The sequence below is a fragment of the Haemaphysalis longicornis genome, unplaced genomic scaffold, assembly GCF_048455015.1.
Source record: "Haemaphysalis longicornis isolate Haplotype H1 unplaced genomic scaffold, Haemaphysalis longicornis Haplotype H1 scaffold_13, whole genome shotgun sequence".
NCBI classification, from domain to species: Eukaryota; Metazoa; Arthropoda; class Arachnida; order Ixodida; family Ixodidae; genus Haemaphysalis; species Haemaphysalis longicornis.
In genome coordinates, this window is record NW_027526233.1 from 60680858 (window position 1) to 60689930 (window position 9073).

Here is a 9073-nt window from a genome sequence, read left to right on the forward strand (position 1 = left end):
CGGCAACGCAGTACGAGATAACGGAAGGGTAGCGCGTGCCACAATGGGTTAGCTGATCACGCAGTCATTCCCTGAGACGCAGCACATACGCGCCACGACTAAAAAGACTGCAGTTTGCGCTGCGTTTTAAAGCAAAGCTTTCTACCTGTGCGAGACAACGGTTTTTTCTTGGCGTGCCGGACAAGAAACTCCCAACGCGGCTGGGGAGAAAAGATAGGTTTTCAATCACGGGGCACAGTGTTGATGGCGCGGCGAGTTTAACCAGCGTTTCGCGCGGGATCACGCCGGGGGATCATCGGCGCGACCCGGCTTTGTCGCAACCTTTGGCGACGGTTGTTTTGGGCCTGTTTAGGCGCAGCTGCGCGTCCATTGCACTATTGCTTTGCACGCCTTGATAAAATTATTCGACAGCACCTTCTGCGTAACCCGAACGCGACCGAATGAAGTGGTCGTACGGCAAAGATACGTTAAAGATATTATTTGTAGGCCATGAATACAAAATTTAGAGACGGCATGCAGACATCTGGCTGCTAAACAAACATTACCTTTTGCGCACTGCTTGCCACAAATGGGACTCCTTTTTCTAAACTGGTGAATACAGATTTGGTTTGTGTTTTAACAAGTATTAGACAACGCGAACGGAGCAACAGGTTCTGATAAATAGCGATTTTAGAGTTCCCTCCCCTTACTCGCAATTCTCGAACTTTAAAGTAACTAGTTAAGATTGGTATAAATAGAAATCACCAAGCTCACATGCCGAATAGTCTCCGTGTCTGCGCTTGTGCCCCGCGGTGGTGTAGCCTCGAGCTAGCACGTCAGCATGGCTACGTTCCGCTTTCTAACGCTTCGAAACACGCTCCTATCCGTTTCTTTCTACAGAGGCACGACCGGGCAACAGCGACGGTGTCTGCCGCTCCCGCCCGGCCGTCCATGACCTTTCTGCGTTAGGGACACAGCCCCTCCGAATTCTAGTTAAAGGTAGGCAGAACCGCTGGTTTCACTCTTTGTAGAGCCACGTATATGAATTCAAGTGACGTGTATAGCCGTCAAAGATAGTGTCCTTTACAGCTTTGCTTTCCAACCACCTTGACAGCGTGGATTGGGGCCTATTTTTTGAATTAAGGACAGAATTGTAATCCTCAGTGCTTTTTAAAGTCCCTTAAATACAAAATACCGCCAATACTTTAAAGATTGCACCCACATGCTGTTTAATATGACACGAGTTGTCGCAAATAATCGCGTCGCATAATTTTAACAACGCATTGGAATGGTATTCGTTTCACCAATGTTTCTTTCATTCTGTTTAGGTATGATGTTTTCCGTTAAAAGTGTATATTTCCTAAACTTTGCTGCGTGAACAATTATTAACGGCCAGAGATTTTTCAGTGCAAGGTAACGTTGTTTCTCTATAATTCTTTATTTCCAATAAGAGCCGCTGTGCAACGTTTTGTGTTCGTCCAAAGCTGTCACAGCTGCAATGATGCTCTGGTCCAGAAAATCTGTCTCGGCAGCTTTTTGCCACAATGATCTTCAACATACCCGACACTGTAACGATGTTGAAAAATAATACTTCAACTCATTCGATTTGATTCGATTTATCTTCCGGTAGCCGAAGTCATCATCAATGGAAAATCAAGTTTGGCCAGGGTGGCGTGATTCATTTATACGCTGTTAAGGCATGCTTGCACTAAAAAATGAACCCAGCGAGGTTTCAAGCTGTTGTGGAGAGCCGCAGCTGAAACGACGGGACGGGGACCTGGAGACACTAGTGGCGCACCCCACTTCTGCCCCCTATCTGTGAGAACATAAAACTGCCATGAGCGATAAGACAAGTAATCCAGTGTCCTCTTTGTTTATGCGCGTTGGGCCAAGTGAGTTGGGGCCAATTTCGCTCGCAAGATAAAGTAGGTTCGTACTAGGTCACGTGTGAAAGGTGCCCTGTAGTAATAGTATAGAGTAGGGTATTATAGTGCAGTCTATTGTGGGTGGCCTCATACCTGTAGTAGTGAAATCTCTTCATTTTCTAAGTAAAAAACTTTTAGAAACAACTTGTGTCTGGTCGCGATTTTTATCCTTTCTCGCGGCTGCATTGCAACACCGGTATTTTTCAGGGGCTGTTCCGTCGCTTCTGCTTAGGCAGTCTATGCCTTTAAGTGTATTTGCGTGTAGCGGTGGTGGATGCTTTAAATGTCAAAGGCCACATGTCATTTACTGTAGCTTCCTTTAATCACGTAGAGTAATACAGTGGAAGTATTGTCTGGACCGATTCTAGTCTCCGCATTGTTCTAATTTTCTTTCCCATGTGACTTGCTTTGATAGTAGAGATGGGTACGGGGGGTTTTGTGCTCAATTATCTATTAATTGCTTTAGTAATATATGCAAGAGTATTCAATATTCGCTGTTGGTTGTTTAAACACAGCGGTCGAAGGCAACGTGAGCATTGCCGTCGCCTTACAGTAGAAGCCGCCCTGTAGCACAAGGAAGGACGGAGATAGGATACTTCCTGCAGTTACATGACAATGGCCAGGGCGTATCAATAAGGACTGTGGCATGACACGAGTGTAAAGCTTCATCTTCTTAGTCATGAACCCGCAGTCCATGCCAAGGGCAAGGTATCCAATACATGCTTACATATTTGTTACATTTATTACATGCTTATATACATCCCTACATCCTCGTAAGTAGCCATACAGCCATTATTCCCTAGCAAGTATAGCCTTAATAAATCAGCAGCTAAAAATTCTTCCGACGTTTTTGGAGCTACAAGATCACGTCAGATAAAATGCAGGAATTTCAACAAACAAATCTGACCCGGTATATTCGTGAAACCGCGTGAATATCGAATTTTGAATCCATATGAGTTCTATGTCCATCTGAGCTCGTCTGAGGTGTGAGTCCATTTGTCTTTTACGTACATTTGAGTCCTGAGTCCAGCTGAGTCCACGGCAGTTCTAAGCCCAAGTGAGTTTACAGTCAGAGTGAGTTCTTAATCGCGAACAGCATTTAGGCCACTTAAATTTCAGTCAACCTAATGAAGAAGCAGCGTTTCGTAAATGCTATTAAAAGATGTACCATATTCACACGATCAATCAGGCGATCGAGAAATTCGCTAGCGTACACAACTCCTTTATATAGCCTTCATTGATTATTAGAAAGCACTTGACTCGGCCAAAACTTTAGCAGTCATTCAGGTTCTGCGGAATTAGGGGGCAGACGAGCATCACGTAAGAACACTAGAAGATACCCAGAATTGGCCCACATCTACCTTTGTACTCTGTAAGGAGAGCAGCTAAATGCCTATAAGGAAGGGCGTCAGACATGGATACACAATCTCTCTAATTGTATTCACAGCATGTTCAAAAGAAGTATTCAGAACATTGAATTCAGAACGGATGGGCGTAACGGTTAATGGAAAATACCTCAGCAACCTCAGATTTGCTGAAGACGTTGCCTTGCTTAGTAACCCAGGGTACGAATTGCAACGCATACTTACAGCACTGGACAAGCAGAGTATAACCATGAATTGAAAATTAACATGCAGAAACTAAGGTAATGCTCAATAACCTCGGAAGAGCAGAGCGGTTCGAGGGAACTGGCGAGACAGTGGAAGTGGTAACGCAATAGATACATTTATGCCAATTTGAGGTCCGGATCCTAATTATGCCACACAGGTAATTACAAGAATAAGAATGGGGGGAGAGCATTCGGCAGGCATTCTCAGGTATTAAAGGGCAGCCTACCGTTGCCCATCAAAAAGAAAGTGTATGACAGCTGCGACTTACTAGTGCTCACCTACAGGGCAGAAGCAAGGAGGCTCACTAAAAGCGTTCAACTTGAGGACGACTCAGCGGGCAATGGACCGGAAGACGATAGGTGCAACATTAAAGGAAAACAAGGAAGCGGAGTTGGTCAGAGAAGAAACGCGTGTTAAGGACATAGTAGAAATTATGAAGAAAAACTGTGTGTGGGCAGGGCATGAAAAGCGAAGGCAAGGTAACCGTTCGTCATTAGGGGTAATAGGGTGGATACCTAGAGAAGGGAAGCGTGGCAGGGGTCGGCAGAAAATTACATAGGCAGGTGAGATCGATACGTTTGCGGGGATAACTTGGTAGCAGTTAAAAGAGGACTGGTATAATTAGAGATTTATGGTGTAATTTGTAAAAGGAATTGAACCTCAAAAACCCGGGGTAAATTTCAGCTGATGACAAAGGTGCTGAAATATTGACGCGGTAGTTAGCCCTCTAAAAACGGTAAATTATTCTCCTGAGTAAAGATTTCATCGTTCATAGGACTTTTTCCTGTTTAGGCGCAGAAAGGATGATGATGATGATGATTTATTTATTTATTCATTTAGAATACTTTCAAGGGCCGGAGGCTTTACAGAAAGAAGTGGTACAAAGGTGGTACGTACAGAAAAAAAGAGCCAGTTTTCAACTGTCAACTCTGGCGTTTTTTACAGCAATCTTGAATCTAACAGGATCACGTATATCAACGATGTAGGCAGGAAGGTGGTTCCAGTCATTGCTTGTTGTAGGAATGAAGGAATCGTAATACATGTTCGTACCGCTTGTAGGTAGCCAGCTTTATGCGCGTGGTCCGATCGAGAAGATATGTACGAGGGATGAGTGAAAAGTGCATGTTTCAGAATAGGGTTGTGGTAGAACATTTTATGAAGTATGCAGAGGCAATAACAATTTTAACACAGTGAAAGCGCAGGAACATGAAGGGATGTTTTCATCGTGGTTACGCTGGCGTGTCGGGAAGATGTTTGACAAAATAATGCGATCTGCTTGGTTTTGTAGTGCTTCTAAGTCTGAGACGAGTGAGGTTTGAGAAGGATCCCACAGGGCGCAGGTGTACTATACCTCTAATCCACATAACAATGAGAGAGCCCGCGTTCTCCCAGAAAGGGCGAAAAACATCTTTTAGCTGCCAGTGCTTGTGTTTTAAAAACATTGCGAAAAACAATAAATAAAACGTGCTGTTAAAAATAACTCTGCTTAAATTGCAGCTTATTGGCGCGGGCACTATGCGAGTATTTTTTTGTTGGTCTGGAGTGAATGGTAAGGTGGCGGGCAGGGGAAGGGAAGGGGGTACGCCGGTAAAAAGAAACAGCCTAGTAGCTCACGCGAGAATTGATTTGTTTGAGTCACACAAGCACGCATGCACACAAAATTTTTGTTTGCAGCTAGTTTCAATTTCTGGTCTAAATGAAAACTTTTTAACTGTATTTCAAGTAAAAATGGAACATACAATGGACTTAAAGTGCAGTCCCTTCCCTTTTTCTGTATTTTATTGATTCTTACATGGAGAAACCGGTATCTGAATGCAGTACTATAAAAGTGTGTTCTAGCCAACTGCGGAATTTATTTCTGGCTGTAAGGTTTTTTTGTTTTACGCCAGAGCACTCAAATTATAGGGCAGCAAAAATTATTTCATTTCATTTGATAAAGTGAAACATTTAAAAATATGCCATTTTACTAAGGCTTCTAAAGAAAGAAATTGAAGAAAATGAATCTCATGTCAGGGTAATTGTTTTAAGCAAGAAGCGGATGTAAACACATGTGTTGGAAACACAAGGTAATCATTCCACCTTCTCACTTAACCGTGTCTGGTCAGATGTACAAACAATTTGAACCACTTGCAGATATCGCTGTAATTGTATTTGTCAGATTGTTTTATTAAAAATAAGAGTAATTGTGGGGTTGAAATATTCTATAAGCATTGTCTGCGCGCATGGTAGTTTGCCTTGAGCACAAACCTGTGTTTAAGCGGGTCTCTCTCTCTCTCTCTTTTTTCTTTTCAGCCGAGTGCTGTGGGTGAGCCTGAGGACGACGTTCTTGGTGACAGTGGTGCTTCTGAAGCCGACGCAAGTCAGCATGCTAGCAGTACCACCGCTGGCAGCGGGACGAACATGGAGTGCAATGAAGTGGAAGCGACTGACCATTCTTTGGAGGCCGAAAACACTGATGCTGACTTTGTCGGCTGTGCGACTGCGGGCAGCGAGACATGCGAAGAGTTCGATGAAGCTGACAGTGAAGCTGACAATCCCGACGATGACTTCTTGGAGTACGTCAGGATTAATTCTAAGATCAAACTTCCGCACCAAACCACCACCCGTCTACAGGCCATGCTGCTAATTCTTACATTTGTTGTAGCAGCTGGCCTTAATTGGACACAGGTCGATTCCTTGCTCAAGCTGCTTAATACGCTGATGGGGAAGCAAGTTTTTCCACCGTTAAAATATGGCTTCAGGAAATTATGGGACCTCCAACGCTCGAAAACTGTGGAAGTTCACCCTTACTGCTCAACTTGCCACTTCTTGACTACAAGCTGTGGTAAAAATCAACGTTGCGACATTTCTGGAAAAACAAAAACCCTTGCGTGGCTTTTGAAACAAGGAAGCTTTTTTTTAACGATGGATGTGAAGCACAAGCTGCTTTGCTTGCTAAACAGAACTAAGGAGCTAGTTGGCAAGAAATTAAAAGAGCTCGCTGCTTCATCTTGGGGTGGCTTTTATGCTGATGTAACAGATGGCTTGGTCTATAGAAGAGCTCGCACTGAGCAGAAGATGAGGTGGAGTGATTTGACTGTCACAATCAATAGTGATGGGTCACCGGTGTTCAAGTCAAGCAAACACTCACTTTGGCCTATTCAAGTTTCCCTGAATGAACTTCCCCCACCACATTGCTGGAGAAACGTCATTGTTGGAGCAGTCTGGTTCCAAAAAGAACATCCACCTCCTCATCTCTTCTTGAAAACCTTTGTTGACCGATTCCGGAAGATTGGCACACTTACGTGGTCTTTTTCTGAACAAACAGTGCGATCTGCAGTCAACGTTGTGTGCTGCTGTGTCGACTCACCGGCACGAGCTGCTCTATTGAATGCGAGTCAGTACAAGGGCTCTTGTACAATGGAGGGTACAAGAGTACAATGGGTGCTCTTGGTGCTACCAGAAAGGAAAGCCTGTTGAGGGTGAGGCTCTTTTGAAACCTTATAGCGCTCATGCAATTTTTGTTTTGATTACGTTTTAAAGGCTCATAATTTGCCATTCATTTCAACAAACCAATCAAATGGAGTAGTGTGGGCCCAGAACGAACAAAACATATTGTAGAAGTTGCAGCTACTGAAAAGGAGACAAAATATCTGCAAAGTGCATGAACCAATAGTTTACGTATGTAGGCTTGCCATACTCACTTTGTTGGTAGGTTTTGCTTCCAAGACACAGCTTTCTGTTTTTCTTAATCTTGATATTTGTGCAATGCATTTATATTTTGATTAAAAATATTGAGCCAGTGCGATCATTCAAGCCACTTGGAGTAACGAATATCGAAGCGATAGCATTTTATCACAAGATTTCAGTGGCCCCATGTCATGAGGTGCTTCTAAATTTCACCTTGGGTCTGCAGTGTTTCACGCGATGTGGAATGATGAAATTGCGAAATGGCTGACTACTTTTTCAAAGTTTGTCAGCAATTTGTTTGACTTGAGCTAAAAATTGTTCTTTTTTGTAGGCACGTATTACTGCATTTCAGCGTACGTCAGCGGGTTAATAATCAAAAAATTAAGCTGCAACTAAAAATCTGTGGAACACTTCCAGTACTACTTGCACAGATGGCATGTTTAAATTGTGTCTTTTCCTGAGCAAGTAATGTTCAAAGGTCTTTGATAAAATAAAAATTAGGCATTATTTCTAACGATTGTCCTTTTTTTTCTTTCCAGGAACAGTGAAGTACATTTTCGAAGGGGATGAGATGTTGGAGCGGTGCAGTTAAATGGTCGTCACTGCAATGAAGCTTGCTGTTCAACGAGGCTGTTTCGTGGATGGTGTCAAAGGCCCATCAGCAATTGTTGGACTACCCGCATTTGAGCTGGTATGGCGCTTGCCCCCTGACATTGTGTTCTTGAGGGAGTTGTGTCACAACTTATGAACCTTTGGCTGTCTTTAGAGGAATTAACCCATAAAAATAAGAGCAAAGTTGATGAAATTGATGACTCTCTGGTGAACATTCGCCCCCCAATATTTTTTACAAGGTTGCCTAGATCACTTTCGGAGAAAACGTTATGGAAAGCCACTGAGTGGAAATTTTGGCTTCTATATTATGGTATGCCTTGTGTTGAAGGTATTTTACCAGCAAAATACGTTGAGCATTTCTCCCTTGTTTCACAAAGTGTATTTATGTTGTTGAAGAGTAAAATTGAAGAGTCTGAAGTTTTTCTTGCGGGTTAAATGCTCAAGAAGTTTGTTGAAGGTGTGCCTACTTTGTACAATGATGCTGCACTCACATTTAATGTGCACCAGTTGGTTCACCTTGCCAAGTCTGTGAGGATGACTGGACTGATGTGGGTGACATCAACGTTTCCTTTTGAAGGGGGTATTGGTGATCTCTTAAAGCTGGTGTCAGCAGCTAAGGGAGTGCCTCAGCAGATAGCTGAACGCTGTGTTATGAGAGTGTCACTGCAATCGCTAAAATGACTGGTGCCCCTTTCACCATTTTTAAGAGGCCGGCAACGAGCGATTGCAGGGAAAAAAACTAGGCAAGAGCGGTCCGGTGTGCTGGGTGCACCCTTGCCACCATTTCATTTAGAAGACCGTGTTGAGCAGCTTATAACTGCAGTGGTTGGTCCTGTCACAGCAGTTTGCGAGTTCTTGAGGGTCCGCATAAATGGAGTCGTCATGCACAGTGCCAAATAAGAAAGGCCGGAGCGCACTTGTTCAGAGTATTTTGAGTCAACTGATGGGAAACTGTGTAGAGTTTTAGGCATTTTCAGAGTCAATGGTGAAGTGTTGCTTCTTTGCCAAGAGCATATTTCAGGACGGAGCTTCACACCTTTTATTTTTCAAGTAGAACACCCACCTAGGAATGTACGTCTTTGTGTGCTCTGGCAAGAAAACTTTCTCTCACCGTGTGTGTACATAGATGTAAAGAGCAAAGCATTTCTGGCCAGAATACCAAATCTTTATGAGCGGGATTAGCCGCGGCTGCGTAATCGCTGTGTAAACCATAAACTAGGCAACTTTTTAGCTCTAGAAATGCGAAAAACAGTTACTTTTTTTCTTATATAGCAGTCA